Source organism: Piliocolobus tephrosceles, chromosome 9, assembly GCF_002776525.5.
Source record: "Piliocolobus tephrosceles isolate RC106 chromosome 9, ASM277652v3, whole genome shotgun sequence".
Taxonomy (NCBI): Eukaryota; Metazoa; Chordata; class Mammalia; order Primates; family Cercopithecidae; genus Piliocolobus; species Piliocolobus tephrosceles.
In genome coordinates, this window is record NC_045442.1 from 28,949,444 (window position 1) to 28,974,474 (window position 25,031).

Here is a 25,031-nt window from a genome sequence, read left to right on the forward strand (position 1 = left end):
ATGGAAAGTATGATGCTTCCTTACGTCCATCTATTGCCAGATGGGGCACCAGGACAGCAGCTCCCAGAGGAGGTCCATGGCAAAGCACCCCCAGCTCTTAGAACCCTGTGAAGCACTAAGCTAACTGACACCATCCTACAGACTAGGACCAGTTGTATTAAGAGAAAAGGTGGCTAGATCACATGAATACAACCTGAAATCACAATCAGAATGAACCCACGCAAACAACAATGGCAAACAAGCTGAAGAACTACACAGGAGTGGCCATTTACTCTGGGGTTTTGTTCCCTTTTAATGCTCACTTGTTACTTGTTCATTCACTTATCAGCCAGTGTTTGATAAGAAAAATCTACCAGACAATATTTCTTAACTGTGAAAAATGTAGTCATTATTTTTTTTTCTTTAAAAAGGGACATTGCTCATGTATTTCTGTAGCAGACCATAGAAGCAGACCTAGATCAGGCTAGAGCCTGATCCTTGGGTAAACCAAGATACAAAACAGGGGAATGGTTTTCTCTCTCTTGAGGAGTTTGTAGTCTAGAGAAAGAGAAGATTAGAGATCAGTAGGAAGAAACAGGATCAGGGGAGGAGGGAAGGCAGGAAGATCTCAGGAGAAGGGAGAAGACAAATGGAGAAGCAGGGAGATGAGGCATTGGCAGAGAAAAACAGCTGAGGAGAAGGGTCTTGGCTGTGGGGCCCAGCAGGTGAGCTTGGGAAAGTCAGTACATATGTGAGCACAGTGCCTTGCATGTCTAAGTTCACACTGACTAGGTTCAGAGTCTTGTCCCAAATTTAATAACATACAAACATAAGTAGTTCCCATGCACACTCCAGTAGCTCCTCACTGAAAGCATCATGTCTGTTCTCTTCATGATACCTACCACAATTTTAACTATGTATATGTTATTAACTTGATAATTGCCTCCAACATTTTCTCTCTCTCTCTCTCTCTCTCTCTCCCTTCCTCCCTCCCTCCCTCTCTCAACTCTAAGCTGCATGAGAACACAGTTTACATCTTATGCCCCTAATAATTTTTCAGCTCTGCCATTTTCTAGCTGTGTTACCTTAGGAAGGTTATTTAACCTCTCTGATCCAATAGTCCAAGAGACTTTGTGAGGCTCAAATAAGAAATATATATAAAATACAGGCTAGACCAGCCTGAGAAACACAGTGAGACCCCATCTCTATAAAAAATTTTAAAAAATAGTTGGGTATGGAGGCATGCACCTACAGTCCCAGCTACTTGGGAAACTGAGGCAAGAGGATCACTTGAGCCCAGGAGTTTGAGGTTACAGTGAGCTATGATCACATCACTGCACTCTAGTCTGGGCAACAGAGCAAGACCCTGCCTCTAAAATTAAACAAAATACAGGATAGCTCTCATTAAAATTATTCCATTTCCCTGAAGAAATACTGCACAGGAACAAAAGGTCCCAGGTCTACATTCCACAAAAGCTCTTCCTCCTTATGCTAGATGAGGTTTATTCCTGCGGCCCATGGTTAGATTCTCCATTCAAGGATCCGGACAGAAAAATCCTATTTCTGTGACTGCATCCTATTTTATTGGCATTTCATCCCTCCAGGCAGTTTCAATCCTCTCCCCTATCCTCTTCTCCTCCTCCTGCCTGATGCTATGATGCCACAATCCAGTCTCTGTGACTTGGAGGAAATGTTTCCATGGTGATGAGCAGTGATGTCATAAAGAGGGGATTGTTACAGGGTTGAATAAAATCTGGCACTAGATGCACCCTGCCTCCTTATATAAGAGGGGGCGGGAGACAAGCCCTATCAGCACATCCCAGAAAATGGGAAACCGAATCACCCAGGGGATGGCAAGGAACGACCAGAGGGAAAGTTCCAGTTCTGTCCACCATGCACTATGAGCCCCATTCTGGAAAAGAACAGATTTAATAGACCTCACCAAGACGAGAATTGTTTTTCGTCAAAGGAAATCAAAGGAACAAACAAGAGGCAGTGACCACCGGAGACTTCACCTTTTGGTCTAGGAAAACCCAAGGAGACAGTGTCTACATCCATCAAAGCCCAATGTATCAAATGTTTATTGAATAAGAACCCACAGACTCTTTCTTACCAGAGCTTTAGATTGCCATGTGCGTCTGTCTGATTGCTCCAAAGACAGACTATTGTGATTTTGGCCCCATATGCATTTTAGAGTAACAAGTCTTACCAGAAAAATAACAGCCAGTCCCAGCTTAATTCCTAGAGAAACTCAAAACACCTTGTTAAGAACATTCCCAGAGGAGATTTTATACTAAGGAGCACCGCACAATGCTGTTTGCCATCTCTGGGCCCTCATAAAGCAAGTCCAACCTTGGAAAAGGAATGCCTGCCACTAGGGAAACGTGGCTGCACTGCTGGAGGAAGAACTTGATCGTGATGGGCAATGTTTGGAAGTAAAGAAGCATCTGCTGCCTTGGAAAGGCTTGATCAGGGCAATCATTGTCACAGGCCACTTTTTTTCTCTATCTCTTGGAATTTCAGAGTGACTTAATGATTGCTACAATTGTGAGTGCCACGGAATAGATCCTGTTCCATAAAAGATCTCCCTTGGTCCTACAGAAGGCTCTGGGAGCTAGTGCTTTAGAGAATGCATAGTCCCTTATTCTTTCTCTGGGCAGCTGGTTTTCCTGAAGGCTCTGCTCCCAGCGAGCACAGTCCACAGGAGTAGCTAAATGTGTGCAGTACGTGTGTACTTTTATGGCCTTCATCATTATTTATGAACTAACTTCAAAGGGAAGTCATTTCCATTCAGGAAACCTGACATATGCTTTTTCATACCGACACATGCATAGAGATAACCGTGCTTTCTTGTTATTCCAGAGAGCAAGAGGCAGTATCTTCCAGAAGGTTTGGCAGCACCAAACCATCCACCATGTATCAGAGAAAAGCCAGACGGCTGGAAGGCTGTATTCCCAGGCTATGCTCCAGTCCCCAAACATGCCACCATCTCTCATGCCTCCTTACTGGGCCCATGCTGTCCCCTTGACCAGGAATGTTCACCCACCCCCATAGCCCCTTCACTGTAAGATCTGGGCCCAGCAAATGGCCCCGCTCCTCTTCTCTGAATGTTTCTTTAATGTCTCTGAGAAGGAGTTCCTTCCTCCTTTACTGTCCATCTCTTCCACCACATGTGTGGGGGAAGCTCTTTGAAGACACGGGACCCTTCCTCATTCATATCTGAATACTGGGCCCAAGCACATGTCCCTAGCATCTACAACACACACATGCCAAGGTGAATGAGGAGATAGATGCCAAGATCCTTGAGTTCTGCAAATCTTCACTGCCAACTTCAACTACTCCAAAATAAAGTCAAATTTTTAAAAGTAAGTTTTGGTGACTCAAGTGACTACTTTTATGGACAAGGACCCCTTAATGAAATCTAAGAGGAGGAATGTGGTGACATGAGCAGGGCGGGGCTATGAGACACTGAGCAAACTGTTTATCCTCCCCGAGCTTCGATTTTCTCATCTGCAAAAATGAAGAATGGTGGAAGTTTGAGCTCAAAGTCCATCTCTAACATTCTAACTCAGTGGAGCAGCCTGTGGCATTTTCACATCCTTAAACAGAAACGTGTTACACTTCAAGGATGATTCCTCAAGGCACTTTGCTGCCCTCCTGGATTGATATTTTTCCTTTCATTTTCACCTTAAGCCCCACTCCTGTTTATTACTCACAATGCACTCCAGGTTCGCGATGGCTGACAATTCCCCCATGAAGGACACACTGTAAAGACAGATGGAACTGCTGCCTAGTCAAGCTACACTTAATGCAACATCACCCCAAGACAGACTGCATCCTCTTCCCCAAGGTGTCTGAGCCTACCCTTAGCCAGCCCTCATCCCACCTCCCCCAACAGCCAGCAGAGCTCTTCCCAAGTCATGCCTGAGCCCAGATAATTTCATTATTTTACAAAGGCATCTCTGTATGCCCGTATATCCTGTCATTCTCCTTGTCCATGACAAATGCCTGGCATAAAAATTACCTTTGGAAATGTGTTAAGGTAGGCAGCATGCACATTCAGAGAGGCCGGGGAAGGCGAGAAGGCTGGGGGATGATGATGTTCTTCTTTACTGTGCATCAGAAAAATAAAAGAAGAAAGAGGAGTGGGGGCTGCCAGGGTGAAGGAAAAAGCTCCTGGTTCATTCAGCAGCAGCATGGATGTGTTCAAAGTGTGTCCTAGTTGCTCAGCAACCAAGAAAAAGCACTTCAGAGAGCAAGAGGCTAATTGGATAAATGAATTAATTAGGCATTTCTGAAGTCATTACCGTAAATGACAACAGGCTTGTGTGGCCAGTATTTTGCTAGTGAAAATGTCTTCCCATCCCTACCTGAACTTTGATCCAGAAAATGTGGGGAGCTGGGGAGCAAGGGAGCCACCACATAACAACATATCAGAGATGCTGTGCAGAGAGAGGAAAGCAGTGGAGGAAGCCCTGCCTAGGAGGAGAAGTTGAACTAAATGGCCTTCGAAGTCTCTTTCAACTTTTAATATTTGATCAGTTTTGCACTGCAGGGTAGGGAGGACAAGAAAAGGAGTAAATCCCCACTCTGCCAGCCTGAAGGCAACTTAATAACCTGCTTTCCCACACCATCCTATGGGGTTTCCCTCTGCTGTATTTAAAGCAAGCAAGTGCCCATGAAAGGCGATAGACAGCAGTTGTTAGGGAGTTTGTGTGGTGTTGGTGGTTGCTTTTTTCCATTGCTCTGCTTTGCTTCTCCCTGTTGGCTTCCTTTAATTACAACAGAACCCCACTGGCTGCTCTAATGATGGAGAGGACTCCACTGTGCCAGGAGGGAGCGGGCAAGAGGTGGGAAGGGAACAGGCAGAGTGAAAGGAAGGCAGCTGGCAGCTCCCAAAGCTGGAAGGAGAGACAGCAGTGTGGGCTTCTGCTGCTCCTTCCACTAACAGTTGCTGAGTGACTCCAGGCAAAAACTCAGCCTCTCTGAGCCTTTCTTTTTCCTCCCATGAAGTAGGGAGAATGGATTTTGTGGTGTTTTGAGGACAATTGATGCCATTGCTAATTACATGTTTCCCTTGCTCAAAATTACTAAGCGTTCCCAGTGCCTACAAAAATAACGTGCAAGTTTGCCTCTGTGATCTGGTCCTATCTCTTCTTGCCGCTCCTAGTTCCCCAAAACACCCTATTACTTCTCACCTGCAAGGCTTTACTCATCTTGCTCTTTGCCTGCAAACACCAGAGCTTAAGTACAAATATTCAATGAGGCTTCTAGAAAAGAACGTGCCAGTTTAATTGAAAAAAGGCCCAGGAGTTGAAAACCCATCTTAGCCCTCATGAGGTCAGCAGTTCAACCTTGTATTGCTGAGGCCTTGCTTCCCTTGCTGGTATGAATTGGAGAAGTGGGCTCTGTAACTCATCAAGGGAGGAGCTCTCAAGTCAGATGGTCCACGTGGGGCTTACAGTTCTGTCACTCACCAGCTTTGTGACCTAGGCCAGGTATTGAGCTCCACCATGCTTTTATTTACTCATCTTTACAATGTGGCTCATAACAGTAGAAACTCCATCGAGTCACCATGAAGATTAAATGAGACGCTGAATGCAAAGGTTACAGCTCAGTGTTTGGCACACGGTAAGAGTACCCTAATTGTCTATTATTTTTGTAAAATTATATGATTTTAAAATGAAATAAAAGCTGATGTCTTTACCTTCTCCCACCCTTTTGCTCTAATTCTCGCAGCCTATCTGCACTCACAAACTCTGTAATATCCTGATTTTGACATCAATAATACAGCAGACTCAACTACCTTACATTTGTATTTTCCTCTACTTCATTACCCACTCTGAAGCTTATTAGCAGTGTGAGCTTGGTAATCTAACTTCTCTTCATCAGTTTTCTCATCTATTAAAGAGAGATAATAATAACCTCCAACTCACAAAGTTATGAGGGGAAAATGAGATGACACAAAGCACCCAAGACTGGCACCCGGCACATAGCAGACCTTCAGTAAATGCTAGATCCCATCCCCAGAGGCTTCACTTTTGATTCCAATATTGATTTGGATTTCCATCCTTCCACCTACACATACTTCTCTTAGATTTCAAGTTCCCAGAAGGCCAAGATCAAGTCTGAACTGTTTCTTGTGTATCATCAATCACAGTACTGAAGTGCAATTAGGAATCTGTTCAAGATATTTAAAAAACTACTTACTGCAGGATGATATGTATCTATCTATCTATCTATTCCCAAATCATACTACCTTAAATAACAATGATATTAATAAATATATAGGCAATAACAACTCAACTATGAAGTGTTTGATCTCAGCTATGTACAAGCAAGTCTCCTCTTAAAAAGGCTTAGCCAAGACTAAGTCACAATGTCAAGACTGCACTGGACAAGGGCAGCTCGCCTGTTGAGGTATGTCACTGATTGCTAGGATGCCCATGATGGTCAAGGAGCAGATAATTTGGCATTACCCATCCCTGCTTCAAGAGAGCAAGTTAGGGTGGTAGAGCAAGACACATATCTTTCTCTGGGTGACAGCAGGTAGATTATCTTTATAAATAAATAACATAGCTGTCAAGGGGGAGATGAAAAGTACTCCCCTATTTCTTATCCCTGAATATTACAAGACTCATCCTCATTCTCAACTCCATGGGCCCCTGTTCTGGGAAGAAAGAAGAGAAAATGGTTAGAGATGGGACAGGAGAAGGCAGAAGAGGGGAATAAACTAGAAATCCCCATATTTGCTCAGATGCTGAAGAACGGAATTTAGCTGTGTGAAGAACAGAGCAAGAGGAAGTTGTTGTTTAAGTGGTTCTAGAGTTTCTCTTTGGACAACAAAAAGGTTTTAGAAACATAGTGGTGATAGTTGCATAACAATGTGAATGTAATTAATGCACTGAGTTGTAGCAGTAAAAATGATTCAAATGGCAAATTTTATGTCATATATATTTTAAATAAATAAAAAAAAATTGAAGAGGAAAAAAAGGTACAGAGCAAAGCTCTCCCCAATTGCCCCTCCGCTTAAATCAAGAAAAATCCACCATGGATGCAAGATGCATCCATGCCCAGATCCATCTGGGCATCCGAGTGTTACAGAAAGAGTAAGAACTTGACCAACACATAGAGAAGAGCCAGTCTTTGGCCAGAGCCCATGGCTCTCCTCTCATGGGAGTCTTTTGAGGCTCAGCCATGCGTCAGACAGGAAATAGGTGTCTCTGGACCAGAAAGATGTCTGGACTGGCCTATCTCTCCCTGATGCCAGCCCTAAAAATTGGAAAAATTGGGCAAATAGTGCAGGCTCTGATTTCAAGAGTCACCATCCCTAAAACGCCTTTCCAAACCATCCCCAGCTCATTCACCATTAGAATATCAAATTTAAAATGTGAAAGGCTCGGGGAAAAAAAAGTGAAGATGTAAAGGACCAGTATTACACCATTTTCCCTAGATCAGAAAGACCTAGGAAAGTGGAGGGTGCTGGGTAGGGGGGAGGGGGAGGGGAGGGCCACAGGAGCTCACTTCCCCCCATCCCTTGCTCTTATTTTATTTCAGGTAAAGGCTGACCCAGCCGCCCTACCTGAGAAGGGACTCAGACTCTGTGGTGTTTCCTATTTTCTTCTGTGCCTGGAAGTTCCTCCTCTACCTAAATGTTAACCTGTAGGTGGTCATGCTTTACTTGCTATAAGTTCACTAGAAACAGTAGGTCCTACCCAGCTCACAGATAGGCAGGATGGACAGTTAGGAGCAGGATAATAAACTCTCAGGTAAAAAACTGAAGCCCACTTTTCAGGAAGCCACCTCAGTAACTTAAAATAAGAAGCAGAGCCACCTAAGACACAGCAACGTGCAGCTATAGATGCAAGTGCTTTGATTTGTCTCATTTTTGGAGTCACCTGCCATTCTTTGAAGATGCACATCTCCCCCCTCCTATCATCCTCAGCTCCTTTAAAGGAAATTTAAATCAGGCAGGAGCTGCTTCGTTCTGAGAAAAAAGAGAAACGAAGGGCTATTGCTAAATCCCAGCTCATCCTCGGGCCAGTGCAGGAGCGTCCCCCACGCGTCCCCCACTGTGCAGGCATCTCTGCAGGGGCCTTTCAGAGAGTCCTCCCTCCTCCATCCTGAGGAAGGGAACCAGCAATGTTGGAGGGTGCAGCTTCCTCTCCTCTTAAAGAACACACACCCTCACAGGCGGGTGAAAGAATGGCTGGCAGAAGGCAGACCAACTGTGAGCGAGATCAAGCTACTCCCCAGGACCTCTTACCTAACAATAACCATTTCCTACTCATTTTAGAGTATCTTCTACCACAGGGCAGGCACCTTGGCAAGCACTTTAAACTCACTAAATCCTCACAAAGATCAGGCAAAATGGGATTATATCCTGATTTTATAAAGGAGAGAAGTAGGTCTCAGAAAAGTAACTTGCCCAAGTCACAGCTACCTAGTCAGGGGTGGAGCTAAGATTCAAGGTCAGGTCCTTGCGACTCAAGCACTACTCTTCTACCTAAAGAGATCCCAAACCTGATGTCTCCCCACTAGTCACCTAATTTATTCTTCCCAAGGCTACATTCTGGGAGGAAATTCTCTGGACTAAAAGCTTAATGGAATACTAATGGGCATCCGAGTGTTACAGAAAGAGCACTGGACTAAAAGTCAGAGAACTGGACATTGGTGCGGGCGTTTCTATTATCTGGGTGAATCTGGGCACTGTACAATCTCTCTTGCCCACATTTTCTATGTCAGAAAAAAGATGTAGTTAGGTCATTATGTGTTCTTTCCAGCTCTAAATATTGTCTCTGAATTATTTATATTTTAAGAGGGCCTTAGAGGGAACAATGTTCAACATGAAGAATGGTCCTCTAATTGTGAAGATTCTGGAAAGGAAAAAATAAAATCAAGCAAAAAGTCCTCCTTGCTCCCCCTCAAAATCACAACATGAGTATAAGCAACTTCTTCTACAGTTTAATTACAATGATATTCCCTTAAAAATACCTGTACATTTATAGTTTATAATGCCCTTTCAAATACATTATTTCATTTTGATCCTTGCAACTATTACACAGATGAGGAAACTTGAGTCTCAGATGTTGACTGACTTACACCATTTCATAAAACTGGCAGATATTCATACGAAGGCTAGTCCTCCAATTTCAGTTTAGCCACAATCAAAAAAAAAGCACTTATGTATAACCCTGCACTCCATCCAGAGTCTTATTGCAGCATGAGCCCATTCAGGTAACAACTGTAAGCTATCACCATTATCACCATCACCATCACCATCATCATCATCATCATCCACAATAATCTCATTTGAGCACATAATAGACACTAAGTAATCACTGTCAAAGCAATTAAGCAAGGGGACTTGAGGCCAGGTGCTGTGGCTCACACCTGTAATCCCACCACTTTGGGAGGCCAAGGTCAGTGGATCACCTGAAGTCAGGGGTTCGAGACCACCCTGGCCAACATGATGAAATACTGTCTATACTAAAAATACAAAATACAAAGTGAGCCAAGATCATGCCATTGCATACTCCAGCCTGAGCAACAAAAGCGAACTCTATCTCAAAAAAAAAGGAGACTTGTGCTGTTTCATCACATATGAAACACCTACCAACTTCATCTACAGGTAGGACCAGCTCTGCTTAGAAGCATGCAGACATAATACTCATGTGCATACATGTGACCTCTCTGCTATTTTTCTTTCCTCATCTCAGCTCCTGAAAAAAACACAACAGATGAGCCCTTTCTCCTCAGACATGATTCTTTCAGCATCCCTCAATCTGCCACTGCAAACAAGCTTGGAAGAAGCATATATTCAGTTAGCATGTGACAACAGTGTTTCATACAATAAAATTAACACTGCCCCACCCCATTTCTTTAAAAATTAGTAAGTGCGTAAGAAAGAAAACACAAAACAAAACCAGAAGGGAGAAAGGCAATTTTAAAATGAATTTGACTGCAGAAGCTTATGTTCCTGTAGGCATAGTGGATATTAATAATTCAACAAAATATTACAGTAATTACTATACTTTGCAAAATCACAACAGTGCACTTTAGCACAACTCCTACCAATCTCCCTGCAACTTCCATTAATAAATAAAATACAATTCCCTATATTAAATTTGTTGTTTAAAAGCTAAATATTTTATCAGAACTAATATATTTTAAATAATCAGTCAAAACCAGGAAAATCCCTGGTACTGTATTTCTCACCCCTTCAAGTGAAATTCCATCTTCACAGTTAGAGCTAACATTGATTTCAACTCCAACAAGAATACACCAAATGTTAGGGTCTGAAGGCCCCTATTGAGGGAACTGAGGATTACTCATCTCTCAGGCTCTGCTGGAATCTGATTAGCCTGCCAGAAGGAGAATGAGAAGGAAAAAGAGTACACAATTAATTCTTTTGGACTATAAATCTGGCCTACCTTATTCAGCTCCAGAAAAAGAAACCATGAATTGTAAAGAGAGGCAAGGGGCAGGCAACCACCAGAAAAACACTCCTAAGCCCATCCCTGAGCATGTATGTAGGAGGCTAATGATCTCAAAATATAGGTGAACCTCACTTTACACTGTAATTATGTTCCCACAAATTTGCTACATCCAACCTCTCAAGTTCTATTGATTTTACCTGCTGCAAAAATGCTGCAAAATAAACCACCTAAATCTCAATCACTTATTCTCACAACAATCAATCACTTATTCTCAGAAATATTCAGGGCAGCTGGGAGTTGGCTGATCATAACTGGGCTCAGCTAGGCGGTTCTACTGGTCCTGGCTGGGCTGAGCTGATGTAGCCTGGGCTTGGCTGGGAATGGCTGTGTACTAGTTGTCTCTCATCCTCCTCCTGAGACCAATAGGCCATGTTTTTCTCATGGCCACCCCAAAGGCACAAGGCAACAGGTAGAAACACACATGCTTCTTGATAACTAAGCTTGAAACTTGCACACTATCACTTCCACCTCTCTATTGGCCAAAGCAAGTGACAAGGTCAAACCAAAAGTTAGAAGATGGGGAAAAAGATCCCACTCACAGAGAGAGGACACTGCAAAGGTCCCATACAAAGGGAGTTATAAAGAGAAGTGAAGAATTGGAGCTAATGACACAATCAACTATATCGGCCAAATATTTCTTCAGTGGACTCCTTCTTACCTACCCCGACTGCCACCATCCAAGCCATCACCCTCTTCAGCTACATCCTCTTAGCATTCATCCTTTTTTTCCTCTAACCCACAGGGTGATGAGAGTGGTTTTTAAATGTACATTTAATTTTATCACTCTCTTACTATAAACCTTTTCACAGCTTACCTCTTGGCTTTTTTTTTTTTTTTTTTTTCTTCTTCGACAAGGTCTCACTCTGTCATCCAGGTTAGAATGCAGTGGCATGATCACAGTTCACTGCAGCCTCAACCTCCTGGGCTCAAGTGATCCTCCCACCTCAGCCTCAGCCACCTGAGTAGCTGGGACCACAAGTGCATGCCACCATGCCCAGCTAATTGTGTGTGTGTGTGTGTATTTTTTGTAGGGACTGAGTTTCTCCATGTTGCCTCTCAAACTCCTGGGCTCAGGGGATGTGCCCTCCTCAGCCTCCTAAAATGCTAGAATTACAGGCACGAGCCACCATGCCAGGCCATCCCTTTGCTATTAGAATAAAGAACTAAGCCCTTGCTTAGTCCTGCCCATGCCTGCCTGTCTAGCTCCATCTCATCTCTCACCTTCCCCAAGTTCCTCTGCTCCAGCCACACTGTCCTTCCTTTCACCTTCAAATACCTTGCTCCTTCCTGCCTCCCTCTCCTCTGCACCTAATCCACCCTGTACATCTTTGCAATCTCAACTCATCTGCTTCTCCCTCTTTTTCCTTCCTAGGTTAAATGTCCCTAGTGTTAACTTGTACTTCTCAACCAGAGAACTGCTCACCATTACAGACTCAGAATCCAACAGCACCTGGCACATAAAGGGGATGCCACAAATATGTATTGAATATTGATGTGTTAGTCCATTCTCACATTGCTATAAAGAAATATCTAGGACTGTATATTTTATATTTAATAAAAGAAGTTTAATTGGCTCATGGTTCTGCAGGCTATACAGGAAACATATTAGCTTATGCTTCTGGGGAGACCTCAAGAAACTTCCAATCATGGCAGAAGGCAAAGGGAGAACAGATGTCTTACATGGCAGGAGCAGGAGCAAGGCAGGGTGGGGGCAGCAGGCACTGCACACTTTTAACCAACCAGATCTTACGAGAACTCACTCACTATCACAAGGATAGTACCAAGAGGATGGTGCTAAACCAATCACTCATGAGAAATCTGTCTCCATGATCCAATCACCTCCCACCATGCCCCACCTCCAACAATGCGGATTACAATGTAACATGAGATTTGCAGAAGAACACAGCTCCAAATCGTATCAATTGGCTATAGCTGTGGTTTTAAGAAATGATTTTAAATTTTTTTAAATAAAAAGTAACTAAGGATGATAGCTTCCAGCTCCATCCATGTTCCTGCAGAAGACAAGATCTCGTTTGTCTTTATGGCTGCATAGTATTCCATGGTGTATATGTACCATATTTTACAGAAATAAAATACCACATGTCCTCACTTATAAGTGGGAGCTAAATGATGAGAACTCATGAACACAAAGGGAGCAACAACAGACACTGGGGGCTATTTGAAAGTGGAGGATGGGAGAAGCAAGAGGAGCAGAAAAAATAACTATTGAGTACTAGGCTTAAATACCTGGATGACAAAATAATCTGTACAACAAGCCCCCATGAAATGAGTTTACCTATATAACAAACCTTCCCTTGTACCCCTGAAGCTAAAATTGAATAAATAAAACAACTCCATCTTTTTTCTTTTTTTTTTTTTTTGGGACAGAGTTCTGTTACCCAAGTTGGAGTGCAGTGATGCAATCTGTGCTCACTGGAAACTCCGCCTCCCCAGTTCAAGTGATTCTCCTGCCTTAGCCTCCCAAGTAGCAGGGACTACAGGTGTGTGCCACCACACCTGGCTAATTTTTGAATTTTTACTAAAGACAAGGTTTCACCACGTTGGCCAGGCTGGTGTCAAACTCCCAACCTCAGGTGATCTACCTGCCTCAGCCTCCCAAAGTGCTGGGATTACAGGCATAAGCCACCACACCCTGCCTAAAACTACTTCTTTTGGTTGAGTTTTACACTGAAGGTATTTGGATAACGAGTGTCAACAGCAAATGGCCCTGCAGAGTGCATAATCCCCCACCTTATACTACCAATTTTGCGTAAATCCAGTTTTAATGCATCGGGCTTCCTCAAGGGTTGCACATCACTAATTTGAACAAAGTCACAGGTATCTTATGTTATGTACCTCCTTTTCCCACCTTCATCAGTCCGTGAGTAAAAGGGGAGACACATATAATGCCAAAATAGCACATGATACAAAATCATCAAGTAACCTAAGTACTTACCAAATCCAAGAAAAACTTTCTTTGACCCTAGATTTCTCTATCCAGATGAACACCAAGCCAATGTGAGAGCAAAACAAAATTTTGGACATGCCAAGAATCTTTTTTAAAAGTGGATCTCCTGATCATCAGAGAAATGCAAATCAAAACTACAATAACATATCACCTCACCCCAGTTAAAATGGCTTATATCCAAAAGACAGGCAATAACAAATGCTAGTGAGGACATGCAGAACACTTGTACACTGTTGGTGGGAATGTAAATTAGTACAACTAGTATGGAGAACAGTTTGGAGGTTCCTCAAAAAACTAAAAATAGAGCTATCATACAATCCAGCAATCCCACTGCTGGGTATACAGTCAAAAGAAAGAAAATCAATATATCAAAGAAATATCTGCACTCCCATGTTTGTTGCAGCACTATTCACAATAGCCAAGATTTGGAAGCAACCTAACTGTCCATCAACAGATGAATGGATAAAGAAAATGTGGTACATATACACAGTGGAGTATTATTCAGCCATAAAAACAAATGAAATTCAGTCATTTGCAACAACATGGATGGAAGTAGAGGTCATTATGTTAAGTGAAATAAGCCAGGCACCAAAAGACACACATGGCATGTTCTCACTTATTTGTGGGGTCTAAAAATGAAAACAACTGAACCCATGGACATAGAGTAGAAGAATGATTACCAGAGGCAGGGACAGGTAGTGGGGGAGAAGGGGAGGTGGGGATTATTAATGGGTACAAAAAATAAAATGAATGAATAAGGCCTAGTATTTGATAGCACAAAAGGGTGACTACAGTCAATAATAATTTAATTGTACATTTTAAAATAACTAAAAGAGTATAATCTGGATGATTTCTAACACAAATGATAAGTGCTTGAATGAACAGATATCCCATCTTCCATGATGTGATTATTATGCAATGCATATCTGTATAAAAACATCTCATGTACCCCATCAATATACATGCCTATTATGTACCCACAAAACATTTTTTAAATTAAAAATTTTTTTAAAGCATTAATATCTCCCAAGCACTGGGTGACCATATGATTCATCATCTAAGCCAGGATCTTTTGAGAGTCAAAATACATCTACTCACATTCTGTCAGGACAAGAAGCATAAACCAAGACATTCCCATGCATTCTCTGAAAAAGATTACTTGAGGATATGCCACAGAAAAATGAAAAGCAGCCCACAACAGAGGAATGGAATCCAAAAAACAGAGGCACTAATCCAAGAGTAAAATAAATAGAAATCTCAAGATAACAGAAGGGAAACAGGCCTAGAAAGAAAGAAATCAGTACAAATTAGAATATCTAATAATAATACAACTAAAAAGTTGGAATATCATAGTACTATGGTGAAATAGCATATTCTTTATCTTCTTATAAAGAAAATAAAACAAGTAGAAACACAAGGTAAAACAGAGTTCTCTATAAGAAATTTATACCCCACACTGACATGGCAGAATTCTGAACAATTGTCAGAACAACAAGTAATCTATTTGACCTCAAAGCTCAGGACACTCCTTGTCAAGTGACCCACATTTGGTGATAGAGTACGACATCTATTTCTTATTGTGCTAGTAGATTTTGTTGCAGATAATTAAAAAAATCAGAATTTTTTAACACTTTCATTAATTTTCATTCACTGTGGTCTTGATTATGTTCAAGTTATTTCCTAAGCATGCTCCATTAGCACATGTCTTATGCTATCTCACTGTTCCCTGCAATAGCTGTCCAACATGTTTACCACACACAAAACTGTAAGTTATTTTGGGTGTCCGGGATGCATCACATAGTTTTTTTGCACATGCTGCCTCACTAGGCATATAGTAGGTGCTCTCTGAATACTTCACATGATCTGAAAAGAGTAAGGCAGAGCAATCAATACAGGTCACGACCTGGGGCAAATGTTTTTTTAAAACATCCAAATTATACCATTCAGGACATAGGCATGGGCAAGGACTTCATGTCTAAAACACCAAAAGCAACGGCAACAAAAGCCAAAATTAACAAATGGGATCTAATTAAACTAAAGAGCTTCTGCACAGCAAAAAGAAACTACCATCAGAGTGAACAGGCAACCTACAGAATGGGAGAAAATTATTGCAATCTACTCAGCTGACAAAGGGCTAATATCCAGAACCTACAAAGAACTCAAACAAATTTACAAGAAAAAAACAAACAACCCCATCAAAAAGTGGGCAAAGGATATGAACAGACATTTCTCAAAAGAAGACATTCATACAGCCAACAGACACATGAAAAAATGCTCACCATAACTGGCCATCAGAGAAATGCAAATCAAAACCACAATGAGATACCATCTCACACCAGTTAGAATGGCGATCATTAAAAAGTCAGGAAACAACAGGTGCTGGAGAGGATGTGGAGAAATAGGAACAATTTTACACTGTTGGAGGGATTGTAAACTAGTTCAACCATTAGGGAAAACAGTATGGTGATTCCTCAAGGATCTAGAACTAGAAGTACCATATGACCCAGCCATCCCATTACTGGGTATATACCCAAAGGATTATAAATCATGCTGCTATAAAGACACATGCACACGTATGTTTATTGTGGCACTATTCACAATAGCAAAGACTTGGAATCAACCCAAATGTCCATCAGTGACAGATTGGATTAAGAAAATGTGGCACATATACACCATGGAATACTATGCAGCCATAAAAAAGGATGAGTTTGTGTCCTTTGTAGGGACATGGATGCAGCTGGAAACCATCATTCTCAGCAAACTATCGCAAGAATAGAAAACCAAACACCGCATGTTCTCACTCATAGGTGGGAACTGAACAATGAGATCACTTGGACTCGGAAAGGGGAACATCACACACCAGGGCCTATCATGGGGATGGGGGAGGGGGGAAGGATTGCATTGGGAGTTATACCTGATGTAAATGACGAGTTGATGGGTGCAACACACCAACATGGCACAAGTACAGATATGTAACAAACCTGCACGTTATGCACATGTACCCTAGAACTTAAAGTATAATAATAATAATAATAATAATAATAAAGAAGAAAAAAAGAAAAAAAAACATCCAAATTACACTCCCATCTGAGAATTTTATTATATCAGGTGTGACTTGAAATAAATTGTACATCATGCCTGGAATAAGAATCTTGGGGTTTTTACTACCACAGTATGCATGTTAATGGAAGTGTTCATTTGTACTGAGAGAAGGCAGAAGAAGGCAAGAGCTGTATCTGGTCTCAAATCTGTTGTCAAAGGGTCTGTAGCTCCTTAAGGGAATGAAGGAGAGGTGAGGTAACCTAACAACTTGAGTTCATATCACCCCCTATTCTTTACAAAATGCTTCCATGTGCGCCATCTCATTTTTTAACTGTGACATAAAGGGAGCAAACAGGATTGTACCCATTTCACCCATCAAGAAATGACTGGCCTAATATCATATCTACTTTGTGGTGAGATGGGCTGCAGCAATTTTTGCAACTTTTTCATTTTACAGGTGAGGAAACTGAATCCCAGAAAATTCAAATAACTGAACTGGCATCATACTAAGCAAAAAAAAATACTGAATGAATGAGTGAAAGAATGAATGAAAATACATCTGCTTGAAGTAAGACCAAATCTAGGCATGCTTGAAAGAAGCACTTTCCATTTTTTAAATCATACTTGCAGGCTCTCTCCTTACTAATAATGCACCCATTTAAAAACACACACACACACATTTAAAACTGGGGCTTAATCCCACGGGGAGCTCTGGGAGACCATGAAAGAAACATGTCTCAGAGTCAGCCAACCCCAGTGGTCAAGGGGGCTGGATATTTATCCATCAACTCCCACCAGTCATTGGTAGTGGCTGCTCCCTGCTCCCTGCTCCCTCACAGGCATTAACTCCTTGACTCTTCCTTGCCTTGTGTGATCAAAGCAAGCTACAGTGGCCAGGGAAAGCTGTTGGGCAAACAGTCCCTGGTGCTGGTGGTTGGAAATCAGGCCAGCGTGCAGAGCAAACGGACACCCCAGAATATGAGTAGAGTACCAACAGATCTCCAAATGAGAATTAACATTCTTTTTTTTTGAGAGTCTGACTCTGTCACCCAGGCTGGGGAATGCAGTGGCACCATCTCGGCTCACTGCAACCCCTGCCTCCTGGGTTCAAGAGATTCTCTAGCCTTAGCCTCCCATATAGCTGGGATCAAAGGGATGTGCCACCACGCCCAGCTAATTTTTGTTTTTTGTTTTTTGTTTGTTTGTTTGTTTGTTTTTGTTTTTTGAGTAGAGTCCAGAGGTTTCACTATGTTGGCCAGGCTGGTCTCGAACTCCTGACCTCAAGTGATCTGCCCGCCTCAGCCTCCCAAAGTACTGGAATTACAAAAGTTAACATTCTTATGTTAAAATAGGCTATTATGCTAGGCCCTTTATAGGCATCATCTCTTAAGATTCACAACAATCCTGCAAGACCAGTATTATCATCATTTTACAGCCAGCAAAACTAAGGCTTAGAGACTTGTTCAAGGTTGCTGTTGCTTAGGGACCTTCTCATGACAGAAGAGATGTTTTAGAGTTTTAAGAAATCTTTCAAACAAAAGTTTGCTTTCAAGCGTGAATAACACTGAAAGCAACACAGTGAGATAAGCAACTGTTTCACCGCTAAGGAGACCCTCCTCTTCCACCACCACTCTGGAAAACAAGTTTCTCTGTGTCACCAGCTTCATTGTCTCAGAACTCTTAATGTAGACAAGTTCCCCCACTATGTGTAATCACGTTCAGATATGGCAGCTTGAGCTATTTTTCTAGTCTTGAAAATGTTCAACTCAGTAATTGTTCTTCATCTCCCACTGAGAACAGATTTTTAAAAGAAAAAGTTTATTTCTTATGCAGCAATGTAATCTTTAACCTGATTCTAACCATCTGAATGAGAAAATGCCTACCTCACCATAGATGTCAAAAAGGCTTTTGGGAGGATGAGTCAGGCATGTGGGACCTGAGAGCCTGTGAGAGACAGCTGCAATGTCCCAGGGTGCAGACCCCAGGCCAGCAACAGCAGGCCAGACACTTCTCCATCCCCAAGACACTTGTTCTTTATCCAGACACTTTTAAGTATTTAAGCACGTATTTATTCTGTTCAACTCAATAAGCACCTATTGACTAACCACCAGATACAAGAGAGCAGGGAAGCAAAAAGGAAGGAAATACAGAAGAGATGGGAGAACCCAGCCTAAGCATCACTTCCAGCTGAATCTATTTGTAGAGTGTTAGTTCAGTCATTAATGGTCTGAGTATGTAACTGCTGAATGAACATGTTTGTATCTACTCCCCTTTTTTCTGTAGGAAGAGGCTGAATGATCAGCCCCCCAGGATTGAAAACTGCCCTGCTGCCAACTGATTATTCATCTATGGGTCATCATACAACCCCTACACAATTCACTTACAGGCTACTTTTCATCTTCCCTTCTTCAGAACAATTCTTGGTACAGCATTGTCTCGTTATTTCATACTATTTATTTTCACTTCTTTCCCAGGGCAACGCTCCCTCTAGTGTCTACATAGGGCTCTCAGGTTTCATTCTTGGTACACAGGGTGAAGGCAAAAAGGGAACTCAAGCCTGCAACTCTATGGGTATAGATCACCACAAAGTAATTAGTGGATTGTACCAGTGTGATAATACTGAGGAACAGGCTGCAGATATTCTACAGATAGCTCCAATCCATGTGATATGCCCATTTCACAACAGGCACACATACAGAAGAGGAGAGGAAAAATGAACATCGAGGTCTAGCCCATGACTATGGCACAGATGAGTCTTTGGCACAATGGGATCTGCTTGCCAACCAGCCCCAGCAATCCAGTGATCTCCAATGTGCTAGAAGCTACACACTTTACTCACTTCCCTCAAGAAGCCTCCCTTGACTAGCTATGAGTTGTATCATGGATGCCCAATCTGAGAGAAGCTACTCTTCATCTTTCTGGATCCCTTAACTCTCCACGCAATAAAAGCCCTGAAATAATGTTAACCTTATTCATAGCTTATTAGTGTAATCATCTAACTAATATGATTCTGTTTCTATTACAAATTCTGACTATGAATTTCAAGAATCCAGGTCCCCAGTCATTCACTTCTAGATCTTTTTCAACATCTACTGTAGCACGACATAAATGATAGACATGGCAAAGACTCATGTGACTGGGAGCATGAACTATGGGAGGTGATTGAAATGAGCATCTTGATGAGAACTGGGTTCTAGCCAAGGCCTTGCCATCAGCTCACTAGGAAACTCTGAGCAAGTGCCTTCTACCTCTGCTTCAACATTTCCATCTGAAAATTAAAGGAAGGCACCTTCCAGGTATAAAAATAACAACTAAACTAAAAGTATCTTGAGTGCTTGCTACAAATGGGTCAGGCACTTCTTTTAAGCACTCTACCCTGTACAATCTCACTTAATTCTTACAACAGCCCAAGGTGAGAGATACTATATCTTCACCCCCTTTTTTCATATGAAGAAACAGCAGAGAGGGTAACAACTTGCCCAATGTCACACAGCTATTAAGAAACAGAGGGAGGACTTGAAGCCAGGCACCTGGCTGCACAATCCATGATCTTATTTAGTATATGGCCTGTTTCAGGTTCCCAGTCTATCCTTTCTCAACAAATCCGAAAGAGGACTGCATTCAGGATGAAATCTCTCCACAAATATGAATTCACACAAGTTGTACCATATACCCGTACTAAATAATCCTACAACCTCATAGAATCCTTGATTATTCTACATAGCTTTATTTCCAGTTTTTCCCCTAAAGAAGGTTTTTTTCTCTTTCCGATGTATGCCAGGTAACAGTCCCCTACTTAGTCAAGGGCACAGTGTTACTGAGCAATAACCCTGCTGGCCCTACTCTGCTGCAGGTCCCTGTCATCTCAACCAAGCAGGGATGGCTTCCTCTGCTTCCCTGCATGCATTCAATATCAGACAGCAATTTGTCCAATCCTGAGGTCTTAGATTCCATTATTTTTTCCAAATTTACTATAGAACATTTATTAGTGTACTACAAACAGCAGCATTTCCATAAATAATTAAATCCAAACTACGCCGATCAAAGTAAATGAGAAAAATGTTCCTGGTTGTGATGTAACCAGGCTTGAATTACTCACTAACTCAAATAACAAGGTGACTCACAAGAGGCCCCCATTAACAATGGTTAGTAAGATACAGCTTGTCCAACATTAACTAGCTTGTTATTCATTGTCTGCAGCCACCACAGTGGGTGGGCAGGGTGGCTATAGAGCATGGCCCCAGAACAGAAGGAAAGAATCTATTCCTAAATCTCTCTGACTAGCCTCATATTATACCCATCCTAGGGCCTCAGTCTACCCTATCCATAAAATGGGCACCTCACCGGAGTGAAAACACACAAATCCTCTTAGAGGGAAAATGCTCTGTTAACATGAGAAGAAAGGAGAAAAATGGGTGTGAAGAGGGGATGGCTCTTCCAAGAGAAAAAAAAATAAGTGGGATCCAAGGTAGGCTGCCATGTTTCTGTCTGAGTATCACATCCTCATCTCTATCCTGAGTGATTTGATGAAGACGATTCACAAGTGCACTTCCAGCCTTGACATTCTGCAAGTCTAAAATTCCTGTAGTATGTCCCACAGGTGTCCTCTCTTCTGTGAGCTCATAACCTGAAACAATCACTTGACAATTAACCACATGTCACCCCATGGCATCTGTCTTGCTGTCACGTATTATTTAACTTTACAGAAGAGCACTCTCACATCCAAAGCATGTTGGCAGGACCGTGAGGCAAATGTTGTCTCATCCTTCTTTGTATCCCCTCTATCACACTTCTACCAACCCCACAGTTTCTAAGACAATGCCACATACACAGGAAAAACTCAGAAAATTGATGAATGTCTTACGGGAGTGTCCATCTGATCTCTGAAGTGCATGAGAAGCCAGGATTGTTAACTAGTCCTTATTTCTATCCTCGTACTAAGTAGCATAGAGATCCCTCTGAATCTTATGTTAACATGTATATACGAAACAAGACACCAGCTGTATAAACTCAGTGTCATTAAGAGACGGTGTTAACCTGTTAGTTATCTTAGGGCAAAATGGTCTTTCCTCTCCTCTTACCCTGCAGCTAAGTCACAGTCCAACTCCCCAGATGAGTTCAGTATTACTGAGCTATGTACTACCCTATGGCACATGCTGCCAGGCATGGATGAGAAGAACAGAACTCACACTTGATGGTGATTGGAGGGAGGGGGTACTGTTTTAATTATTTCAGCTCTTACCCTCAAAACACTCACCAAATAATATAAAACTAAAGTAAGTACTAAACTAAATATGATCAAATGTGTAGTACATTCTGTAAATTCTATAAACAAGTAAGGGAAGAGAAATAAATGCTTCTAAGGAACGTTTCATAGAGCCACTGAGTCTGAATGTTGAACTGAGCTATGAATAACAGGTGCCCTTTCATCAAGAAAGAAAGGTACCTCAAGTAGAAGAGACCTCAAGGTGCTTGGGACAATGAAGACGCTGCCCTGGCCAGAGTGCAGGAGTTAATCAGGGAAGAGTCAAACCCAAAGTTGGAGAAGTAGACCCAGGACATACATAGCCTTGAATGCCAGGCTAATGGACTCTGGATTTGAATTCAAGAAACCAAAGGTCCTCAAGCCAGAACGTAGACACACCAGATGAAACACTCCTGGCTATAGCAGCTGTCAAGTTCTGAAATCATTGCTATCCCAGGCAACAACAATTTCTAATTCCTTTATCATCTCTTCTTGATGAGACTTGAGACTTTCACTCACTCAGTCAAACATTATCAAGTGCCAACCATGTGTAAGGCAAAGCTCCCTCATCTCCACTGACTACCAACAAAGTCAGAGCCCTATCCGAGCCTTTTCCCAGTTACCCACAACACCAGAACAAACTTAGCCAAATTCGATCCAACCCACAAAGCCAGTTCTACTTACCAGAACTGCCGAGTGACCCACTAAGCACTCACATTCTGTATTTCCCACCTCCTCCTCCACAAGGCCTCTTTTCTCCCCCAAACTTACTGCAGAATCATCCTTTGACATTTTCTCCCTATAAGGGAAGTGTTTAAGCCAACCAAGAGGCCAAAAGAAGGCAGAAAGCGGGAAATCAACAGGTGGGTCAAGCCACAGATCTTAAGTGACTTAGCCAATCTGCACCTAGCCTTGGATAAACCACTGGTCTCCAGCCAAATCTTCCTGTCACAGAGTGTCTGCTTTGTCACACCTCTCTGCTCCTTAGGAGATAATTCAGAGCCCACAGATCATCCAGTTCCAGGATTCCATCACTGACAACAGATTTACACAGCCCAAGGAAAAAGCAATTTTCCCTTCTGTCCACTGAGCCTTCCTGCCACTGGAGTTACCAACTCCCCTTCCCTTAAATCCAACACCACTGGAGAAGCCACTTCCCAGCATTCCTTCTTTGCCAACTACAAAGCAAGTTCCAGCCACAGCATTTCTGTATTCATTAAATCAGACCTCCCAATTAAGGAGTCTGCAACTTCTGCTCACCTTGGAAATCACTGAAGGATCTGAGAAGGAAATCACACCCTGTAATCCAGCCATCAGAGAAATCACAGAGCAGATAAATAGCTGTGCCTTGCTCCTCCTCTCCCCACCGCCCCTCAGACCAACAATGACCAGGAGCAATTAGTGCCATTATGACCCCATGCATTTCCCAGCTACATCTCAACTGACATGGTTTCCCCTTGTAATATTAATTGAAAACAGAATTTTTTGGCAAAACCCTGAAGAATGGCTTCTGTGGCAGGCTTCTTTATTAAGCCTCCAAGAAGGCAGAATGCATTAAGATATTGTGACACAGGAACTGTGAGCAGGGACGATGAAGACAAGGCAATCCAGCCAAAAGCTATTTGAAAAATCTGTTTGGAGCCACAATTAGATGATCCAGTGAGTGAAATACAATTAATCTGATCAAATCTGTCACTATTTTGCACATTAGGAGTAAATATTTTAGAATACAGTCCAGCTGAATTAGTTAAGGGTAGGAAATCCTGCCTGGGAGAATCTGTGTGTTATACCTACTAGTATGCTCAGGGCAGAGTGATCTGGGAGGGCCTAGAAATATCAGCATCTCCCCATTTCTCTTCACCAAGATGCAGTGTTGGGCACATTAATTGAGAACTAACCGGCAAGTATTCCAAGCAGATACACTGCAGAGGCAGCAGCCTGCAAATCACTACCACTTCGAGTGCACTGCTGGAAGGAAATGAGGACCAACGTTAGGGCAGATGCAGTGTTTTCACCTCAGCACCAGGAATGCGGGGGGGGGGGGGGGGTGCATGAAGGGTTAATCCAAGGAGGAGGGGGTGTGGAGAAGTGGACTGTGCCTTCACAACTTTCCACTCTCCAGAGTCATTTGCCAACTCACTGAGCAAGCAGGGAGGCTTCTTCTTTCATTTGAAGAAAAAGGACAGAATAATGTGTTTTTCTGTTTCCCTGTAAGCCACGGGGACTGGGCTCCCTCTGGGTGTTTGTGAAACACTCTCTAACCCATTAATCACCAGGATTCCAGCTGGAGGCAACTGGAGAGAAAAAATAGCAAATCACTGCTCCAGAGTAAAGGCTCCAAGGCCAAGTCCACTCACTTTCCAGCCAGAGCACCTGGCAGGCAACATGGTCAGAGGTGGTGCCCAGGCCCCATGCCCTCCGGATTCCTTTGCCCAAAGCCAGCTGCACTCCTTCTCCTTTGCCCCCAAAGCCATCTCTTCTCAGTCCTGGGACCAAGGCAAATACCCACTCCAAGACTTGGTCAAAGGTCTCCTCCTGTACCCTCAACCACCTGGGGTACACACTGGACCAATGGCGTGGGCTGAAGGCCCTTCTCCTACATGTCCCACCCTGCATCCCTGACTGTAAACTCAGTCAGAATGGAGTTCAATTTTCAATTTCATAGGGTTACTGAAAACTTTCCCCAAAAGGGAACTCATATCAAGTAATCGGGTGCATCAGAGACACTTGGAAGAAGAGCAAGGAAACCCTCATTGTGTTAAAAATTAAACTGGTGGTCTCCTGAAGAAGGACATGTCTAATACGCCAGAAGCCAGAAGAAAAGATAAAATTCTCTTCCCATGTCAGAAGAGCCTGGAGCTAGGCCCCATGTTCTCTGTTTTATGGACATCTCCCTCCACTTTGAAACCAATGATGAAGGGATCTTTCCAAAGCATCCTCATCCCCGTCACTCTTCACCCTGGCTTTTATTTACAACACCTTCTTTTCCGGCCATCAGGAAAGGGGGACAGGAGAAAAACCAACTAGGTAAATGTTGCTGAAACTGGTTTCCCAGTGACTCACCAGGAGATTTCCTAAAAGTCTCAAAGACAGGGCCATGTGAGTATGCTTCTCCATCTTCTTTACAGAGGCTCATAGACCTGATAATCAAGGATGTCTCTCTGGTATTGCCTACAAAATGTGGTCAGAAGAGACAGGTCCAGCCTAGGGGCTAAAGAGGCAGTTTTTCCCTAGAACAGAGAGAGAAGACAGCGTGTGGCCCTACATCCACCTGTGGTGATCTTGCATGGGCAGTAAG

The 25,031-nt window shown here is 42.6% G+C and overlaps 1 protein-coding gene and 1 long non-coding RNA gene across 2 annotated transcripts in view; one reads left to right on the forward strand and one right to left on the reverse strand.

Annotated features, from left to right (window-relative positions):
- The window catches only part of SORCS3 (sortilin related VPS10 domain containing receptor 3), a 620,529-nt gene that overhangs the window by 592,229 nt on the left and 3,269 nt on the right, over positions 1 to 25,031 (reverse strand). The gene's annotated exons all lie outside the window — the stretch shown is intronic.
- LOC111538706 lies at positions 1,724 to 3,348 on the forward strand. Its single transcript, XR_002730434.2, has 2 exons — positions 1,724 to 2,526; positions 2,842 to 3,348. It is a non-coding gene; the product is annotated as an uncharacterized LOC111538706 (long non-coding RNA).